Source organism: Astatotilapia calliptera, chromosome 23 (assembly GCF_964374335.1).
Source record: "Astatotilapia calliptera chromosome 23, fAstCal68.1, whole genome shotgun sequence".
In the NCBI taxonomy this organism is placed as follows: domain Eukaryota; kingdom Metazoa; phylum Chordata; class Actinopteri; order Cichliformes; family Cichlidae; genus Astatotilapia; species Astatotilapia calliptera.
This window is the reverse complement of record NC_137443.1, coordinates 13,799,775-13,818,838: the sequence shown is the minus strand read 5'-3', so window position 1 is coordinate 13,818,838 and position 19,064 is coordinate 13,799,775. Positions and strand designations below refer to the sequence as shown.

The 19,064-nt window shown below is 39.7% G+C and overlaps 1 protein-coding gene across 4 annotated transcripts in view; it reads left to right on the top strand.

The window, feature by feature from the left end:
• The window catches only part of lpp (LIM domain containing preferred translocation partner in lipoma), a 183,770-nt gene that overhangs the window by 98,427 nt on the left and 66,279 nt on the right, over positions 1 to 19,064 (top strand). The window lies entirely within an intron of this gene.

Genomic DNA, 19,064 nt, shown 5'->3' with positions numbered 1-19,064 from the left:
ACGGCACACTTATAGACCTGTAGCTGCTCTCCTGTGAAGTGTGCTAAAAAATGCAAAGAATAATTAAAGTTTTTTAAACTGTTGAATGTTGCAAAATACAAATTAGGTTTCCACATGAAACAGACCTATATATGTTGCATCTTTTTTAAAAAAAATGCAATAATGACAAAATGAGTCTTGACCTATATCATTAGTTGATATTAAACGATATTAACGGCAACTTCAAAAAGTCAAAGCCTTGGGCAGTTCACTAAATTGTTTGACACACAATGAATGTAGGACAAGCGGATAAAAAAACCTTAACCAATTGTGTTTGGCGTAGGAAGGCTCAGTGGGGCTTTGAACACATGCAGATCATTTCTCTAGTGACATATTCGAGCAAAAATGAAATACCTGAAAGGGCGTTCTCTGTGGGGGCCTCATACTCTGTGGATATGTGGCTAAAGCGGAGTTAAAACAAATCTTAAAGGTGTTGCTTTTTCTGTGGATTATTTATAGAATAGTTACCATATCTGCTTTGTTTCCTTGTACATTTATTCAAGTATTTATATGTAAGTCAATAATTTAAGACTGTGAATTATTGATGTGGGTATTCGTGGGGTCCACTGACCTTTGTGTGAGTTCAGGAAACAATTCTTCAGCGACTTTAAAATGTAAAACGCTTCGGTTTTGGAAACTCACACGAGGCAAAGTTAGGTTTACAAGTAGTCTGAGAAACATGGTATTTTGGGGGACGTGTGCAATGTGAAAAAGCCAAACGAAGACTGAAGATTGCAAGTGTTGACGTCCTTTGGTTAGGTGACTCCTGGCTCTCTGGTTAGAGGGAGAGGGAAGGGTGTACTGCTCACAGAGTTAAAATTATTGCACCACACAGGGGAAACAAAGCGGAGACGGAGAGAAAGGAAGTAAACGCTGCGGTTCTGAAATGATACGCTTTAACGGCAGTAACTAAAATCTGACTTGATGATTTCTAGTATGCTTACTGTTGTGGTGAGCGAGTGTGTTCGTGGGAGCTGATGTGGGGAAACTGTAATAACATGAAATTATGTGCTCATAAAATATGGTGAAATGCTCTTTTTGACAAATCAAATTGACATCTCAGCGTATGTTTTTTTTTTTAGTACAAACAAGGTAAAAAGACGATTCAGAGTCTGAGCAGATCAGGACGTCTGCAGGTCTCTGTCTTGTCTCTGTCAGGTTTCCGAGAACTCGTCTTTGTAGTACTGGACAAGAATCATGTTTGATAATATTGTATGCTATATTTCAGTTTTCTTCCAGAGGTGGCACCGGTTTGAACCATTCTGCAAAATTAAATTCTAATGACTTTTTTCATTTAGTTATGCAAAAAGCAAAATTTGCTGTTAAGATAAATAACTGCTGGAGCTCCACAAGTTAACACATTGCAGAAGAGGACGGCATAAATAACAGAACCTTGTTTAAAGGTAAAAAGTGATGAAAAATGAATGAAAACATGGCATTTTGTGGAGAAATCACTATTTTTCTTTCGAGCTGATTTTCTTTTTGGCACGTTTTAAACATGTTGAGTCGATTTGTTGTTGTACATTAAAACTCCATCATCTTATTTCTGATGATTCTATGACACAGTTTGATGCGCGTGCATGCATATGTGTAAAGCAACCTGTGTAAAGTGTAAAGCAACCTGTCCAGCGTGTACCCCGCTTCTCGCCCTAACTCGCAGCCCGACAGCTGATATTACTTTTTTTTTTTTTTTTTAGCTCCAGCTCTCCGTGACCTTGAATTAGATATTTGGAAGAAGATGGATTGATGGAATTTTTTTGGTTAATTCTGGTAAACTTTTTTAAAGGAGTAGTTTGACATTTTGGTTTCTTTCAGTGGGCTGGCAGCCCATCTGAGTTCCCGCCTAAGACTAAACTCCCTGCTGGTCCTGACCGTGAAATCTTGATAGCCCGTTTTTGCTGTTAACTCTTCTAAAGCTATAAAAACATCTTGAAAAAGAAGTATTGAGTACTATTTTAACTTTTCAACATTGATTGTCATTCTTTGCTGTATGTGACTGATGGTTCTCTCTTGCTGGTTTTAGGGTTAAACAGTTGATGTGGATTGATAGTGTCACTGCCCCATCCCATCCTCTTATTGGTTGAAGTCACAGTGCTGAGGCTGACAACTTCTGTGGCAGAAATTCTGCACTTATTGCCCCCTCCATATCTTTCCATTTAGTGTGCATGGCTCGTGCCAGTTGGCAGGTAGTTTTTCTATGAATTATTAAAGACCATCGATGCTTGTAGTTGTTTTCTGTTGTTGCATAAGTGACTCTGCTTTTTATTTTAAAGAACTTCATTTGCATTCCTGCCAGTCTGCAAGTCAGCTCAAATGTTACTGTTCCAGCTTGCGTTTCTTACAGCGGTTAGCGTGTTCTGGGTTCAAATCCACCGGCTTGCTGAAGCCTTTCTTTGTGGACTTTACCTGTTTGGGTTCTCTCCGGGTTCTTGGGTTTTCTCCCAGACTCTCATGTTTTAGGTCAGGAATTTGACTGTGAATGATGATCTCTCTCTGATAGACTTAAAGGTGTACCAAGGCAGGGGTTGAACTACGTGATGGCACCCTAATCTCCGCTGAGGCAATCAGATGGATTATCTGCAATTGCTTGGAAAAAAACAAAACATATATATGTATATGAAAATAATCAGTTAAAAAAAGGGCCTGTCTATACAGAGTTTATAGGGTTTATCAGTGGTTTTTATTAAAAACAATGACTACCTATAATATGTAACTAGAGCCCTTCCACCAACAGAGCTTGTGAATATGTAAGGAACAGGCATGAGTGACATCAGCCTTCTCATCTCATTGTTGCCACCCCCAAAAGAACAAAGTGTGAAGATCCACAGTCTTTTTCTATACTTGGGTGCCATTGCTAACCTGTAAGCATCACAAAGGTAGCTGCTGAAGTTGCTGTTTTTACATAAATCTGCCAATTGGAGCTTTTAATTTATAAATAATTATTTGGGCTAATATTGTGGCATTAAAATAAAGTCACAAAATGAGTCTTTCCACATTAAACACACCTCTGCCTTTGGGCTGATCAGAGATCTGTTTCACCGAAATGACTGGTGAAAGCCATTCCCTGGTATATGAAAGTTGGCAACTTGCTGTAAAATACTCAGATTTCCTGAAATGTGAAAGCAGACATTTTAACAGTGGAGTTAACAGTATAACTATTTTCTCTATTCTTCTGTGTAAAGCTGTACAGTATACAAGAGCTGACCTTCAGACTGCAGCCCTACAATATACTGTTTATAGTCTACGTGCTGTTAGCTGTCAGTGTTACAAGGTCATGAATTTTAACAGTGTGGAGAACACAAAGCATCTGTGTTTCCTTTATTCTCTTTGTCTTTCTTATAAACACATAAGGATTTCTATTCATACTTACAATGCACGGGTGCCCACACGTACACGTGTAATAAAAGGAAGCACATCTCTGGGATGTGAAGCTTCTAGCTGCTGGCCTTTTTTTTCCTAAATAAAATATATGATAAGTGCATACCTTTCCTGAAGAGAAAAACCGTGCAGTGTGTATTAACAGGGGTCTGAAAGCTTTTGTCAACATGACTTGAAAAATTGATGTGCGCCTCTACAGCTCTGTTAGAGGCCAGCTTCCCAATGTCGTACTAACTAATATGTGTCTGTCGTGTTGGTTCTACCTGTGAGGGTCAGATGTGATCTGCGCGTTTATTTTGATCATAATCTGCTGCGAGATTTCGGGGTTATGGGTGGGAAGCCACACCACCTGTGTCTCAGCAGAGTGCGCATACGTTCTGTGACATGTGAAACGTTTCATTATTAATACGTCGGACGTTTTGCAGAGTTTTCCAACATCTCTTTGCTACCATGATGCCCTTTTGCGGTTGCCGTGTAAAAGATTTGGCTTTCTATTTGATAGTTTATTTTCCAGAGATACGAGCACTCTGCAATGCACGCACATGTGCACCCACACACACACACACACACACACACACACACACACACACACACACACACACACACACAGACAGTTACTTTCTACTCAGCTGATGCTGATTCTAGCTGATTAACTCAGGTTGACCTTTTCCCCTACCCAGCTGCTCCTGTCAGTCCATGCTCAGGCTCTTTCAATGCATTATGTACAACATAACACTGGTGTATGTGTGTGCGTGTGTGTGTGTTTAATGGGCCAGGTTTCGTACTCCAGCATCGGTACAACTGCTGCACAGTAATCTTCCACTTGTATAAGCAAAAGAGCAACGAGTGCTCTTGATTTAAGCTTTCTGTGCACAGGCAATCACACAGCCAGCACTCCAAAATCAATAGACCACCCGGCGCTCTGCCTTCAAGCTTCTAGGAGAGGACTCTTCCCTCCCGACGGAAAATTTGGAATCAGAGAGGGGACCTTATGTGTGCTCGCCTCCCAGATGAAATTGAAATGGACGTTGCTGCTCATTCATAAAAATCTAAGTAGCATTCCTGCGAACATTCAGCCGGCACTGATGCTTCACAGACATCAAAACAATTTTGTTTGCTTTAGTTGGTATTCTCTGTGGCATAACAGTGGGTAATGAAATGTGATCATTATATAATTCCCATTTGTTCTCTCTCCAGTTCCATCTTAGATGCCATTTGTTATTTGACACAGTTAACTAAGTTTGTGCTGCAGTTTGCTTGCTTTATCCTGTGACAGCAGAAATTAAGGAAACGCTGATAATAATGTTTCGGCCTTTATCGAGTTAGTGGTTTCTGTTATTCCTGGTGAAATCAAAAGCATCTTAATGTTATTAAAAGAGAATTTCTTTAATCTTCTTTCACTGATTTGTTGCTTTAAATGTCATTTTGTTTATTAGAAATAATTTCTATTTTTCTTCTTCACTTCTGAAAAATGTAAACTGCAGCCAACAAAGTGATAAAATGAATATTTTTACTGTTTAAATCTGATCAGTTTACACCTTTGCTATTCTTGCGGTGACAGGACAAAGTGTCTTCTGTCCAAAAATAGGTACCGGTATGTACTGCAGTCAGACATCATGCAGTCGCTCTTGTAACACCAGCGTGCTGCTTTGTAGAACCAAACAGATGTCATATTTTATTATACAACAGGTTTTTTGCCTTCCAGAGCTCTCTAACAAGGTTACAATCACTGACATAAAATCTATAGCAGCAAAGCATCCTTGTAAATGAATTTAATTTATCTTTACTCATAAGATTGGAGCCTTCCATGTAATATACTCATAATACAGACACACTGTCCTCTGTGGGCATGACTGTCAGGCTGTACATTAAGCTAAAAGAGGCTATGCTGTTCAAATGAATTTTTTTTTGCATATACACACTTCAAGCCATTTTTGACATTTCCAATTGTAAGTGGTGGGCTCGACATTTACTTTCAGATAGCTGCTGTTTTGTTTTTTTTCTTGTTTCCTGCTGTTTTTTTCTTTTTAAAGTTAAATATTTTAGCTTAAATCAGAAACACGAAAATTAAAAATTTTGTTTTTCTTTTTCTCTCCTCGAAACACCTCATTGCTGAACTGCAATAGCTTCATGGTCCACTGAGGGACCACAGCCCACATTTTAAGAATTACTGTTCTAAGTGAAATGTTCAGGGACATCTAAAACTGCCAAAATATATATCTAAAAACAAAATACGTAACAAAGAATAAAAGATGTTAAACTTTAAGGCCCAAGAGTCGTGTTGTCGTCTGACCTCCACTGTTTGAAACCACTAAAAGTATATAAAGATGCAGCATTCTAAAGTCAGTTTGTTAAATTCATTTCCACCTAGATATTCTACAAAGTGCACAGCGGAAGCGCTTAGGAACCACAACTGCTCATGAAGTTACAGCGCGAGGTTGCCGTGTGCTGAGTCATAGATGTAGCGTGTGCTCTGCTGACTCAATAACTGAGGAGCTCCAAACCTCCTCTGGCATCAACATCAGCACAAAAACTGTGAGCCAGGAGCTTCACAGCATAGGTTTCCATGTCTGAGCAGCTCCTGTAGGTCTAATGTGTTGGTGGCCCAGTACTTTTGTCCATATAGTGTAGCGGGGCGACCGTGGCTCAGGGGGTTGGGAAGCTATCTGTAACCGGAAGGTCGCCGGTTCGATCCCTGGGCTCTCTGTCCTGGTTGTTGTGTCCTTGGGCAAGACACTTTACCCTCCCGCCCACTGGTGTTGGCCAGAGGGGCCGATGGCGCAATATGGCAGCCTCGCTTCTGTCAGTCTGCCCCAGGGCAGCTGTGGCTACAACTGTAGCTGCCTCCACCAGTGTATGAATGCGAGAGTGAATGAATAGTGGCATTGTAAAGCGCTTTGGGTGCCTTGAAAAGCGCTATATAAATCCAATCCATTATTATTATTATTAGCTTACTGGAACCACTGATCTTCCCCCAAATTTGCCAGTGTTATCTGCTTCAGTTACCCGCTTTGTTAGCACAAAGTAACTATCAACTAGGCCCCTTATAATGAATTGCGCTTGGGTATTGCACCATACCGAGCTCTTGCTGGAAGTTAGAGACAGGATGAGTATGAAAACCTAGGGCAAGCCCATTCAAATGGCAGCCCGCGGGCCACATGCGGCCCAGAAGCAACCTGCGAGTTGCCGCATGTGGTCCTGGCAGAAACACAGAGAAAACACAAAAACTTAATTAATTTAAAAAAATTAAAGATTCCTACAGCGTAGTGTAGACTGTGAATGCAACACTCCTAGTAGCCTAGCAATATTTAACCCACAATGTACCGTGATGTAAACATATCAAACTATCATCGTAATGTATGATGCAACAACTGCATGTCTTTCTCAGTCCAAAAGCGTAAAATTGACAATTAAAACCTTCGGTTTAACCCTGCCTGGACTGACAAATACGTATTCATTTTAACGCCAAATCCAAATGCCAAACCTATGTGTTTAATTTGCAGTGAGTGTGTTGCGGTACTTACGAAGGCACCACAATGACAAACACCAGACTTCCTGCACAAACCTTCCAGAGCAATCTCAGGAGAGGGCTGCAAAAGTACAGTTTAATTGCGAGTTTAATAATCTTACAACTGGATTTGTACTACCATGAGGGTCCTGTACAGCCCAAGAGAGCTGCAGCAGCTTCCCTTCTTGTTTGCTGGATCTTGGCGAAGAAGAGCAAGCCTTTCACAGATTCTGAAACGGTGAAATACTGCATGCTGGCCGTGGTGGATGCGGTGATAAGTGACGAAAAAATTAAAGTCAGTGTGATATCTGCTATTAAAAACGTACCCCTGTCAGACAGTTCAAATATTCATAGAGTTGAAGTTCTGGCTTGAAATGCTGTTACATGACCTGAAGAAAACTGATGTAATGTCAGGATGGCAGAAGGTGGGTTCACAGACAGAACTGATAATGCACAGTTGTGCATATATGTCCATTTCTTGGATGGCAAATTGCTCGGTTTACTACCGTTAGAGGGACACACAGCTGGCGAAATAATGTTTGAGAAGATTTCAGGGTTTTTTGAGGAAAATGGTCTGATATGAAGCGTGACGGATATACTAGTGACGGATGGGGTCCATCCATGGGAGGAAAAGTGAGTGGTCAGCAAAATATTTATTTTAATTTGAAAGGGAATTATCGAAATGTTTTTTTGTTATTGTTTGAAATGTGCAAAAAAAAAAAGTTTGGTTATAGCTCCCCTTTTTTAAATGGACCTTTTGGTGTGAATTTGTGAGAGGTCACCAGATTTACAGGGGGAAAAAGAATAAAAAATTACTTGTTTTTCAATACAGTTTGAAATTGATTATGATCTGCTGCTTACTGGCTGCAAAAAAAATATCTGGCCCAGTTAAATTCCCCGGTTTGAAAATCTGGCCCAACTAACTTTTTAGTTGAATAGCCATGACCTACGGTGTTAGCCCAGGTGGAGCTGCTGGGGGTGCAGATCTTTATGGTAAACCTTATTTGTGCAGCATTAATTTAAAAAATGATCACCAACACACTATTTAGAATTAAAGAATGAAATTGCTGCTTTTTGAATACAGCAAGCAGCCACCACCGGGCCACCTTTTTGCGCTCCATCACTGCCTTACTGCTTGTTCGAAACCTTGTTTGAATCTTTAATAACTGTTTTTATTTGGCACGGTGATCGGAGGAAACACAGGAGAGTGTGTTCATGCTAAGTCCTGCAAGTGAAATGCACTGAAATCTGAGCCCAACCAGCCCTGCTAATATGCAGCGTAGGCCTGTCTAAGCACATCAGATCTGTTGTGGGGGAGTTAACAAGGAGGCCCAGATGAGTGTCAAAACAGTGTGCTTATCAAGCACCAGAGCAGCACCACTGCTTTGGTGGAGGCTGCAGAAGCTTCTCCTGTAACCTCTAATTCACACTGACCTGTGGTGCATTTCTAGTAATCAGATGAATCAGCAGCCCTCCTACTGAGATTCTTCAACATCCAGTTTATTTTGTAAACTGTCAGAAGAAAGCAGAATATTTCAACTCTCATGGGTGCCTTGACATCAAAGCTAAATATGGTGGATGGATATAAGAATAAATGTATAACTTTCTCGTCTTAAGGATATTTTAAAATCCACATATCTGCACTCTGTCAAATCTGATTTATTTGGTGTATCTGCTCACACTGATTGCATTCACAGGCAGAGATTGATAGATTTGGTGCCCTGCTGTTGGCTGACTATAGAGAGCATATTCTGCTACTATGCACAGACACAAGGGAAAATACAGAAGCAAAAAGTGTCACCTAGTCCGCCAACAGCAGGCAGTAATTACTGTAGTTGTTTCTAATCCCTGTTACATGCTGTAAAATGTAAAATGTGTTGACTTTCGGAATAGGAAATGTCATATCTGAAGCTCAAAGACATTTCATTTGAGTCCTATTTTAATATGAAAGAAGTTCAAACAAATAGTCTGCAAACATGTTTTTTCTTTTTGAGGAGAAATGTGTACACAGCACTAATGTACTTTACTCGTTAGCCACTGTATAACCAATTAAGTAACCAGTCCCCTCCCCCCCAAAATAAGCAGTGACATTTTTGTCCCAATTAAATTCTAATGTGCTTTCTCCATTAAAGCAGCAGCAGCATCTCGTTCTGATCTGATTCAGTCTGTTATGATAAGATTTAAGTTGAAATTAAAAAGCTCTCCCCGTCTGATGGCTCCACTCGCTGTGAAACAATAATGTGCAACGCGATGAATAAAATATTGAAAGCCCGGGCTCACTAAATGACATACACTTGCCCCCATAGTAAACTTCCCCAGTTCTGCCATGCTGCATCAGGAGGCGTTTGATGGTGTCTTGGTGTGCGGTGCTTTAACTGAGGTAGCATCTTTCCAGATGGATTCAAAGAGGGGGAGATGCTCAGCTGTTACTAGGCTGCCCTCTGGCAGTGCCACAGCTTCTGGGAGCAAGGTTGTGCGACTCACTTACACTCATGGTTCCACCTCAATTAAAAACCAGTCAGCGAAGCGGTTTCTTTGTTTCCACGCATGCAGGGAACTTTAGCGTGCAAATGTTGGTGCTGTCTGGAACGATGACTGCTGATCATGGTGGTGCCTTTCAGAAAAGAGAAATGACTGGACCCTGGACTTGTTTTCTGTCACCCGATAAGTTGAGGGCTCTCTGACTTATGCTGTTAGCGCTCTTCACTTCTCTCGACAGAAGTTTGTTTGATCTACATGTTGAGTATCGTCCCCAGAAAGTGGAGCACACAGTTTTGTGGGTTTAAAAGGTTTCCACCAGTGTTTTATTATCCCAGTGGTTCAATGGGTTTAGGCTCACACCCCACTGGTCCTAAACATCAGGATTTTTTATTTATTTATAGACAATATATGCAACCATAATGTTTTTTTAATGTATTTTATTATCCTACCACTACTGCTATCTGTTTTCATGCACCAGCTTATATGAGAACATAAAATAAGACAATAAAAAATCAAAGCAAATGTTGGGGCTTAATCATAATGAAGTCATAGGTATATATACCTATACACTACTTTGTATAGGTATATATGCTAGAAGTAGTTGCTGGGTCTTTGGTTAAACACTTTATTGTACTGTATAGCTGCAAGCAATGGCTTGTTCTGAAGAGGCACCTTTTAGATTACTCCTTCACTAGAATATACAGTATATAATGTTTGGAAGCCAGTTTCCAGTTTTTACAGTTTTCAGCTGCATAGTGCATAATTGCATAGTTTGTCTGTCCGGGTATGTTAAGCTAGCAGCCTGGAGGGCACTCACAACCATCTAAATTATCAGTCATGTAAAGTATGAACGTGGATTAATGAATAAAAGTAACTTAAGGTCAAAACATTATCTGAACTGTCACTACCAATTTCTTCCTTGGGATAGGCTCCCAAGGAGATGGTTTAAGAACAAGTCAGGGTTTTAAAATGCTAATAAAGTAGTCATACGTGCGACTATCTTCACTATCTTTCACCTGATTGCATTTGTGTAAAACTGTTCTACCTGTCCCATTGAAGCTGTTTATATATGTATATTTAATACAGAAAATAAGCAAAAACAAATACAGTAGGTCCACAATAAAAGACAAGCTCAAGCCAATTTTACATTTGCTGTAATTTTATGCAGTATTATGTGCTTTTATGTGTGCCCTATTTCTCCAACTGCCCCACACAGAAAAAGCGTTTTTATTTAAAAAGCTGGCAGGTACAGTATGTTTCATCTCTTTGGCTAACACTGTGTGAAATCCCAAATAGAAAGGCACCGTCACTCATCCGAAAAAGCCACAGCGCTGCATTGTTCTGCTTGCGTTTTTTTTCCTCATTGTCAGATATCCTGATGTCTCTATAATAAGTTGTCATGTCCATACAAAACAGATGAGCATTATTGAAGTGTGCTGACAGTTCAGCTAAAGTCGAGCGCTTGAAATGCTGCTGAGATGGATCTTACCACATGAGTGCCCTAAGGAGGCCTTACTTCACACTGTGCCAGTCAAGCCATACTGTGACGCTCCCATCTCTCAACAGGCAGAGCGTTGCGTCTGGCACTCACTGTCACAACATGGCAGAATGATAGGCTCGCGCTGCTTGCTCCCAAATCTCCCACTGATCGTGGCGTCTGCTGAGCGATCTCAGAAAATATCGACTATAGACCTCTGCGGTGGTACCTCGGCTCCTTGAGAGTGTGATAGGGTTTATGACCTTTCCTCAGCTCCTCTTGTTAGGCTCAAACTCTGGAGGCATCTTATGGGAATTTGTATAATCCCCTCAGGTGTGCTGTTCATCCTTTCCACATTTAGTTGCTTTTGAGGTGCCAGAACAATAACAAATCAATGCTATATTAATAAATGTGTCAGAATATTGTAAGAAACACAAGATCCGAAACATTAATTCTGTCATTGGGGGTGTTTGTGACTCTTCTGCCCGTTACGTCTTTTAACTGTGACCACAGTGGCAAACTTGGCTCTAAATTTTCATTGAGGAACACTTACAATAGAGTGCATGTAGTGACACTATAGTAGCAAAAAGGTCAGTCAGAGTGAACGCGAGTAGCTGGCTGCTGTTATGCCTTTAAGGACAAATTGTAGCCAAACAAATGTGCGTTTTACACATAAGCAGTTCAAGCTGTGAGGACAAAATATTTTTCTGCTCAGAGGTGACAGCTCAGTAATATTAGCCTCAGTTGTTTCCAGCTTGTGCCGCTGTCACTGGTCATGACACTGGTATGTATGCTAGCCAGCCTCTTATTCCTTATTAAAGGTCAAGGCTGTAGGCAACTATTTTTTGCAATGGATATTTTGCTCTTCGGGGCTCCGACACAGTGTGCGATTGTTCTTCAGCTCATCTCCCCGAGCTGATCGGACTGTATCGAGACGATGCTCCAGTGCTGTAATTATAGGGTTTCTTGGTGTCTAAGATTTTCCTCTGTTTGTTTTATACACTGCAATTCTCTTTGATTGCTTTGCTGCAGTATGGAACAATGATGTCGCCACAGTGCCGGTGGCACCCATTGACCTTAAGGTCAATCTGGCAGCAGGTTCTGAATTTTGACAGGGGCAGCCAACTGTGGAGAGAGGCGCACGCCTTCAGGCGCTCTGTGTGTTCCGTCAATGTTCGTTAGTCAAATAAACTGTGTAGTATCACCCCTTTGTCTTTTATTAACAGGGTGAACCAATGACAAATTTACTTAGAGCCAGGAAGCTGTGACAGTGTGTGTAACCTGCCTCTTTACATCATCGAATACCAATGCTAAAAGGCTTACCGTCAACTGCTGTCATCGCGCATTATCTGTATACCCCATAACACGTGCAAGCTTACAGTACACAAGCGAGCGCACGCAGCTTCTAAGACAGCCATCTCTGGGATTGATGACATCGACACACTGTAAGCGATGGACGTTTTCAACAGCCGAATATTTCTCCCGAAGCGGGAGAGGTCACAAGTGCACAAAGAGCTCATTACAGAGATGAGTCAGAGATGTGTGGTGAGAGGCTGGCCTGTAGTTCTGCAGGAGGTGAATGAAACAATTAGTTTCTGCTGTGCGAGAGCTACAAAACACACATTTCCCTCTTTTGTAAAGATAGCCTGCAGAAGTGCCACAATCGGTAACTTTTCACACAGTATTCCCGAAAATGATTTTTCAGTTGCATCAGTGAGTAATACGCCCTACTTTGTATGATGTTGTTACATCATCCTAGAAATATTACATACTTTTCCCCCTGAAACCTAGTTTTTTAGGGGATTACATAACCATGAATTTTGAAACATGGACTTAATGTTCAACTACAACATCTCTAGGTTGTCTTGGTGGTAAGAGCATAGATTCTCCATGTCCTGTACATCTTACAGCTGCCTGTATGTCTGTGTGCATTTCAAAAGTGTTTGTACAGGAGCTCCACAGACTGATATTAGTTACTGTAAATGGGAAAATAGAAAAGAAAACCGTTCCTTAACCTTAAAAATAGAAGTGTGGCTGTATTATATTAATCCAAATTTCATACAACACAGTAGGAATGCTGTCGTTTGAGAATCTCCATAAACTGCAAGTTGAATTTGTTTATTAGGATTACTGTTGTAAACACCTTTGCACATAAAAATGCATCACCAGATGATAATAATGTATTTTTTCCTGTTTGTTTCTTTTAATTATTGACTAAAGATAAAATGATAAATCATCTAGATTGCTAGGTCAGTTCACACCCCATATATTTGCTGTATGCCTTTATAAAAACATAGTTAACCCTCAGTCTAGGGCTGTGCGATATGACCAAAATCTCATATCCCGATATAAGATATCTATCGTCCCGATAACGATATAAATCACAAAAATTTTACATTTTCTGTAAATTCTGTGAATCTCGGGCAGCTCGACTTGCGTGAAGTGTTTCAAGCTGGCCATCATGTAGCTGGAGTCGAGTGTTTTAACCGATGTATGAAACTATACATTTTTAGACATAAGTTGTAACGGCCGCCGTTTTCTTTGTGAGTATTTATTACACGGCGTGCTGCGGGGAAAAGCCTGTTCTAACGTTTGAGTCTAAGGTTTATTTTTTAGCACCTGGCGGCTTTTTTTTTTTTTTTTTTTTTACTTCTCATCCGTAAATACTCTGCTCTTTCACGTGATTCAGTTTATTTTGAAAAGTCTGAACAGGATCTTGAGCTTTATTGTGAAAGGTTTATGTGGAAAATAAATAAGCGGACACGCGAGGGTTTTACCGTCGTTGTTGCTAACGACAACGCATAAAAACAGACGCTTGTCCGTCTGTAGTGTGGTTATATAAAATATAAGAGAAAGAGAGAACTTTAAGAAATTAATATAGCCACTACAGTGACCATCAAAACGATGAAAAAATATTGCCGTAAACAGTTTATTTTGCTACACCACAAAACAAACGATAGCATAAAATGAAACGATAGACGTTTTTATATCGTCATCTGATATATATTGTTATATCAAACAGCCCTACCTCAGTCCATTAATCATTTAATCATTGTCTTTTAAACTGCTGCATGTCTGTTCAGACAGCTGTTCCTTTAGGACATGCATGTGAATGACTATCTTCAATCATTGAAAGCTACTACGAGAATGTATTTATTTATATTAAAATGTACACATTAGCTGCTTACTTGCCAGGTTTTGAACGTGTAGACACAAGGATCTAATATTTAGAGCAAGTGCTTGGTTAATAATTCAGTTTTACAAAATTTTGCATAAATATTTTTCCCCTCATGGGCTTCAAACATAAATTTAAACATAATTTATGGAAAATCAGTATTAGAAAATGCTAATTAGCGTTTAATGTCTATTATTTTTCATTGAAATCACTCATAGCCCTCTTTATTGGAGCTGTGAATCTGATATTTTTACATTCATCTCTTCAGTGAGTAGGACCAGTTTTCACAACTCTAATAGAAATCAGGATTTCCGAAGAATATGCAAAAGGAAAATATAAACTAATATGTTCTTCTAATATTACTGCGATATAGAGCTGCATCTAATTCTGCAGCAATGCCACTGAACCAGCGGAGACGAAAAAGGTTATCGAGATGGTTTTTAAGAAGCCAAACATCATGCAGGGGGAAAAAACATGTACCAGAAAAAATGAATAAAATATTCTTCATGTATGTAAATGTAAAAAGAAGGTTTATAATTAAGTATTTAAATAAATTGTTTAAAGAAAATAATTTCTCAGTTGGATTTCCATAGTGTAGTGGTTTACACATTAACAAGCCTAGCAAGCGGTTCAGGACCGGGAGGATATGCACACTCCTCGGGGGTTGAATCTGGCGTGAAAATATGCCGAGTCAAATATGCGGAGCTGCCTGCTGTAGCGATCCCTTAAAAATAAGCAAGCAGCAGTCGTAGATGTTGTAAACACATTTGCCTGATGCCCCAATACTGTTTTATTTTTGCTGTTAATATGAGCAGCAGTAGTCGGCTTACTTTCTCAAAGGACACAAATATTGAATTCTTGTCTACAAAGTGATCAGTAACCAGTTGTAGTGGTAGTGTTTCAAGAGAAAAAGATGCGACACGATAAAGTTTATCAATTCAACATTTATTTCAGGCGAGGATAGAAGCATTTTTGAAATATTCACTCGTAAAAGCGGGGCTCATTTGAAGGGGCGAAAGCAGAATTAGATATGCAGATAAACGATCCACAGAACAAAACATTCCCTATATGTGTGTATATGTGTTATCTGCAAACAGAGTGAGATAGCCCAAAAGAGCTAGAGGTCTTGCCACGTTCCACAGACACATTATTTAATCATATTTAATATGCCTTATCTGGAACTATTTTAGGAAGAGAATTGATACCCCCAATTTCATGACTGTACTGTTAAATGTGCCTGTTGTGCCTGACTGTGGGGGGAAGATTAATGCACGCATCAGTGTTGATTGGGAATTCTTCCATGGTCATAGTGTAACTGCTGAAAAGGACAGATGCAAATGGACAGCAGAGCCAAACGGGGGGAGCAGCTTCTTTGTACGAATGAGAGACAGAAAAAAAGTTGAGAGAAAAATATCCAAGGTCTTAGATGAGTCTGAAAAGATGCAGAACTTCTCTCTCTTTAGGGGTTTTCACCAAGCTTGCTGAGGAGAAAAAAAAAAAAATCCCCCACCCTCGTGGTTTGAAATGCAAAGTTAACAGTTTTACTCAGCCCCCCCTAAAGGCTTGTATAGTCTCTCCTAATCTTTTTTAATGTGTCAAAAGGCTTTCTTGAGAGTCTCTGTGAAATTTCACACTTAAGTTGTTTGCAAAGTCAGTCTGAATTACAGTGTAGAGTGAGGGTTAACTTTTCTGAAGGGGTCGGGGAAACTTTTTAAAGTCTGTATGTTGTGTTTGTGTATGGCAGAAGGGGGAGGAGGGCGTGAGGGTGTTTAGAAATCAGTGATGCTGCTTGTATGTCCACACTCGGATGTGAAAAACAGGTAATATCATTTTTCAGCTTTAGTGGAATTTTAATTGTGGATAATAAAATCCAAAATTTTATTTTAGTGAACAAAGCATTGGCAAGTTTTGATTTGTAATAGTGCATACTGTACTGTGCTCACATGCAGCTCTTTTGTATATCAAATTATCACCTCAGTACGAGGGAGGTCTGTTTTTATATGCAACACCGGGATTTTGTGCAACAAAGAGAGGGCTTTGTGGTACTGCAGTGATTTACTCAAAAAGTAGTAAAAAGACATGAAAGAAATCTCTTTAAAAGGTTTCTCTAATGAAGAGGAAACAAAGCAAATGTTTTTGTCATGGTGGCCGTAACACTTTGATAAGCATTACTTCCAGATATGAACTAATGCTTTAATCATAGGTTGCATACAGTTGGGACATCCCACTTTATTAGTGCCAAAAACCAAGCTGTGCAAAAGTCTTGAGCCACCCCCCTTATTCTTTATCATTTGGTTGCAAGGAGCGACACTTTCTAAAAGAGATGTTGAGCAATAGTTCTCCAGGCTTTCTGCAGGTATGATATTTTTCTTTGTCTTTTTCACTCATTTTCAGTTCAGTCCTTGTACCTGCACATTTTCAAACATTTGTTAAGCCACTTAACACTGACCTATGAACCAAGGCACCTAACAGAAGGGAGGAACCAGTGTTGGGTTTACAGATAGCAGACAACTTAGAAACAAAATAACATACTTTAAATAGTATCTTTAAGCATTTTGTTACCAGCAGCCTGTTACAGAAATAAATAAATCAATAAATCCCTGCACCTATTTCTCATTTTCGTAGCAAAATATAAGGTCATGAGAGGTGGCTCAAGACTTTTGAACAATACTGTATGTAGGTTAGGCTCTTTATATATATATATATATATATATATATATATATATATATATATATATATATATATATATGTATATGTATATGTATATATATGTATATATGTATATGTGTATATGTATATATATATATATGTGTATATATATATATATATGTGTATATATATCTGTCCATCCATAACACTGAGCGATGAGGGGTCTCAACCTTTTATCCAAGACAAAGCCCAGACATCTTTATATGCAGAATTATTTCCACAGTTTATATTTGAGATATTATTCTTTCACTCACCTTTCATTGCCAAAGGTGAGGGTCATCGACAGCTTCACTCCCCTCTCTTCCCTATGACCAGCCTGGATAGCATCTTCATCCCTGCAGATGCTGCATCGTGCTCTTTTACTAGAGAGCCAAGAATTTCAACACTATTTAACAAAAGCAAAAAAAAAACAAACAAACATATTGCATACTGTGATAGTATGGGGTTAGCAGTGATAATCATCATCATCACTGCTGACATATAGATCTTTAGTTGATTTACAGTGATGAGCCCAAGCATTATAACATTTTAATACTGGGATATGTTATGTTCTGAGTTATGTTACATGTCATAAGAGTCAGTTCTCATAGTGTGTTCATTTGGGAGAAAAGAGCAGGTGCAAACAGGAGCAGGTCTTTGGAGGATGTGCTGGAAAAAATCAGATCCTTCCAGGATTTTAAAGGATTTGCTGTTAATGTCTGGTTTCCTGAGACTCCTGGGAAACTTCACTGGCCATATAGGACACCAGGATGGTGGATCGAAACTGTTTTGATGGGACACGAAGGCCCAACAGCATAAGGCAGAGGTGGTGATAATTATGGCTTAATGAGCGGGCTTTAATTGTAAAGCCTACACAAGAATGTGCTCTTCTAATTGAGTCAGTGTTCTGCAGTTTTACCCATTTTTGCTCAAAATAAATACTCTTTATAAATGTTACCAGCTAATAACATTCAGTATTATCAATACAAAGAGTCTCAGATCCTGCCTGTCAATCGCTTCCCTTCGATGCACTGATAGTGCCTCCGACTGGCCTCGTTAAGGTTGGCAGGTCAAGACATAAAAAGAGTTTAGTCGATATGAAAATCTTTTACCCTGCACAGACTTTTCTTTCTGATTTGGTGCATTGAGCAGTTTCATCACCCTCAGAAAAGAGTGAATCTATTCTCTTAATGTAATTTGTGGAAAATGTACCATGACAGTGTAATTATTTTGAGGGGGCCAATTTGCATTTCCTTTGCCCGGCAAGCTGAATGTTACTGTAGGTTCTAAGGCCTTAAAGATAAATGAATAATCTAGAGTATTTAAAACCCATGAAACATTTAAATGAAGTAATTTCACTTCCTAAAGGGCATAGGGAAGATGTTTCCATACATACTCAGACTCACTTTTTAAATAAACATCAGCTCTAATCACTAAGACAGAAATCCTAGTGCGAGCAGGAATATTTTCTGGATCCTTTAATGGTTCCTTAGGGGTTCCCCTCTGACTTAGATTAGATGGGATTTAGACAAAGTTGATGCTTTTACCAAAACTTGGAATTCTTTTTCATCTGTGGACATCATAAGGAGCATGGTACTGTATACGTTTCACTGATAGAATTGCTACATAAGTGTAGCAGTGTGGGGAAAATGGCGTGTGACATTTCTGTGCAGCCGGCTTTGATCAACTTTGAAGGGAAATCGATTGGAGTTGTTGCTCTGCCCCATTTTAGAAGACATCTCATCAAACCGGGTTGCAAAGGGTCTAAAGACTACAAGTGTTCATTTTTGTTCCCTTAGTGCTGCAAATTTAGTAATTGACTCTGATTTTTGGCTTCAGGCAGTAACCTAATAAGGCCATCCAAGGTTAATGATAGACCCTTTTTAGACTGGCTGAATGTCTGACACCGATATGTAGTCATGGTGAAAAACAATTATTACTTACATGAGAGACACTCGGGGCAGAAGCCTCTGACATATGAATGAAGTGTTGTTATTCTGCCTGTTATTAGCTGCTATATTTCCTTCTAGTTTGGCTTGTAAATGAGACGTAGCCTTTGGACATCGGATCAAAACGCCACAGTCGTTCAGGTGGAATCTCAGCTCCGGGTTGTGTTGCTGCTTTACAGGCATCTCTTCCCAGGAACGCCAGCGCCACAAATCTCTGTGATTTAAAATCTTTCCCGTCCAAGCAGCTGGAGTCAGCACAAGTGTCATTTGCCTTTGCCAATCTGCTGTCACGACGTCCTCTGCCAAACAATTTATCCCCACCCCGCCTGCTTTATTAGCCATAGATTATGGGTGGTCATGGACAGTGT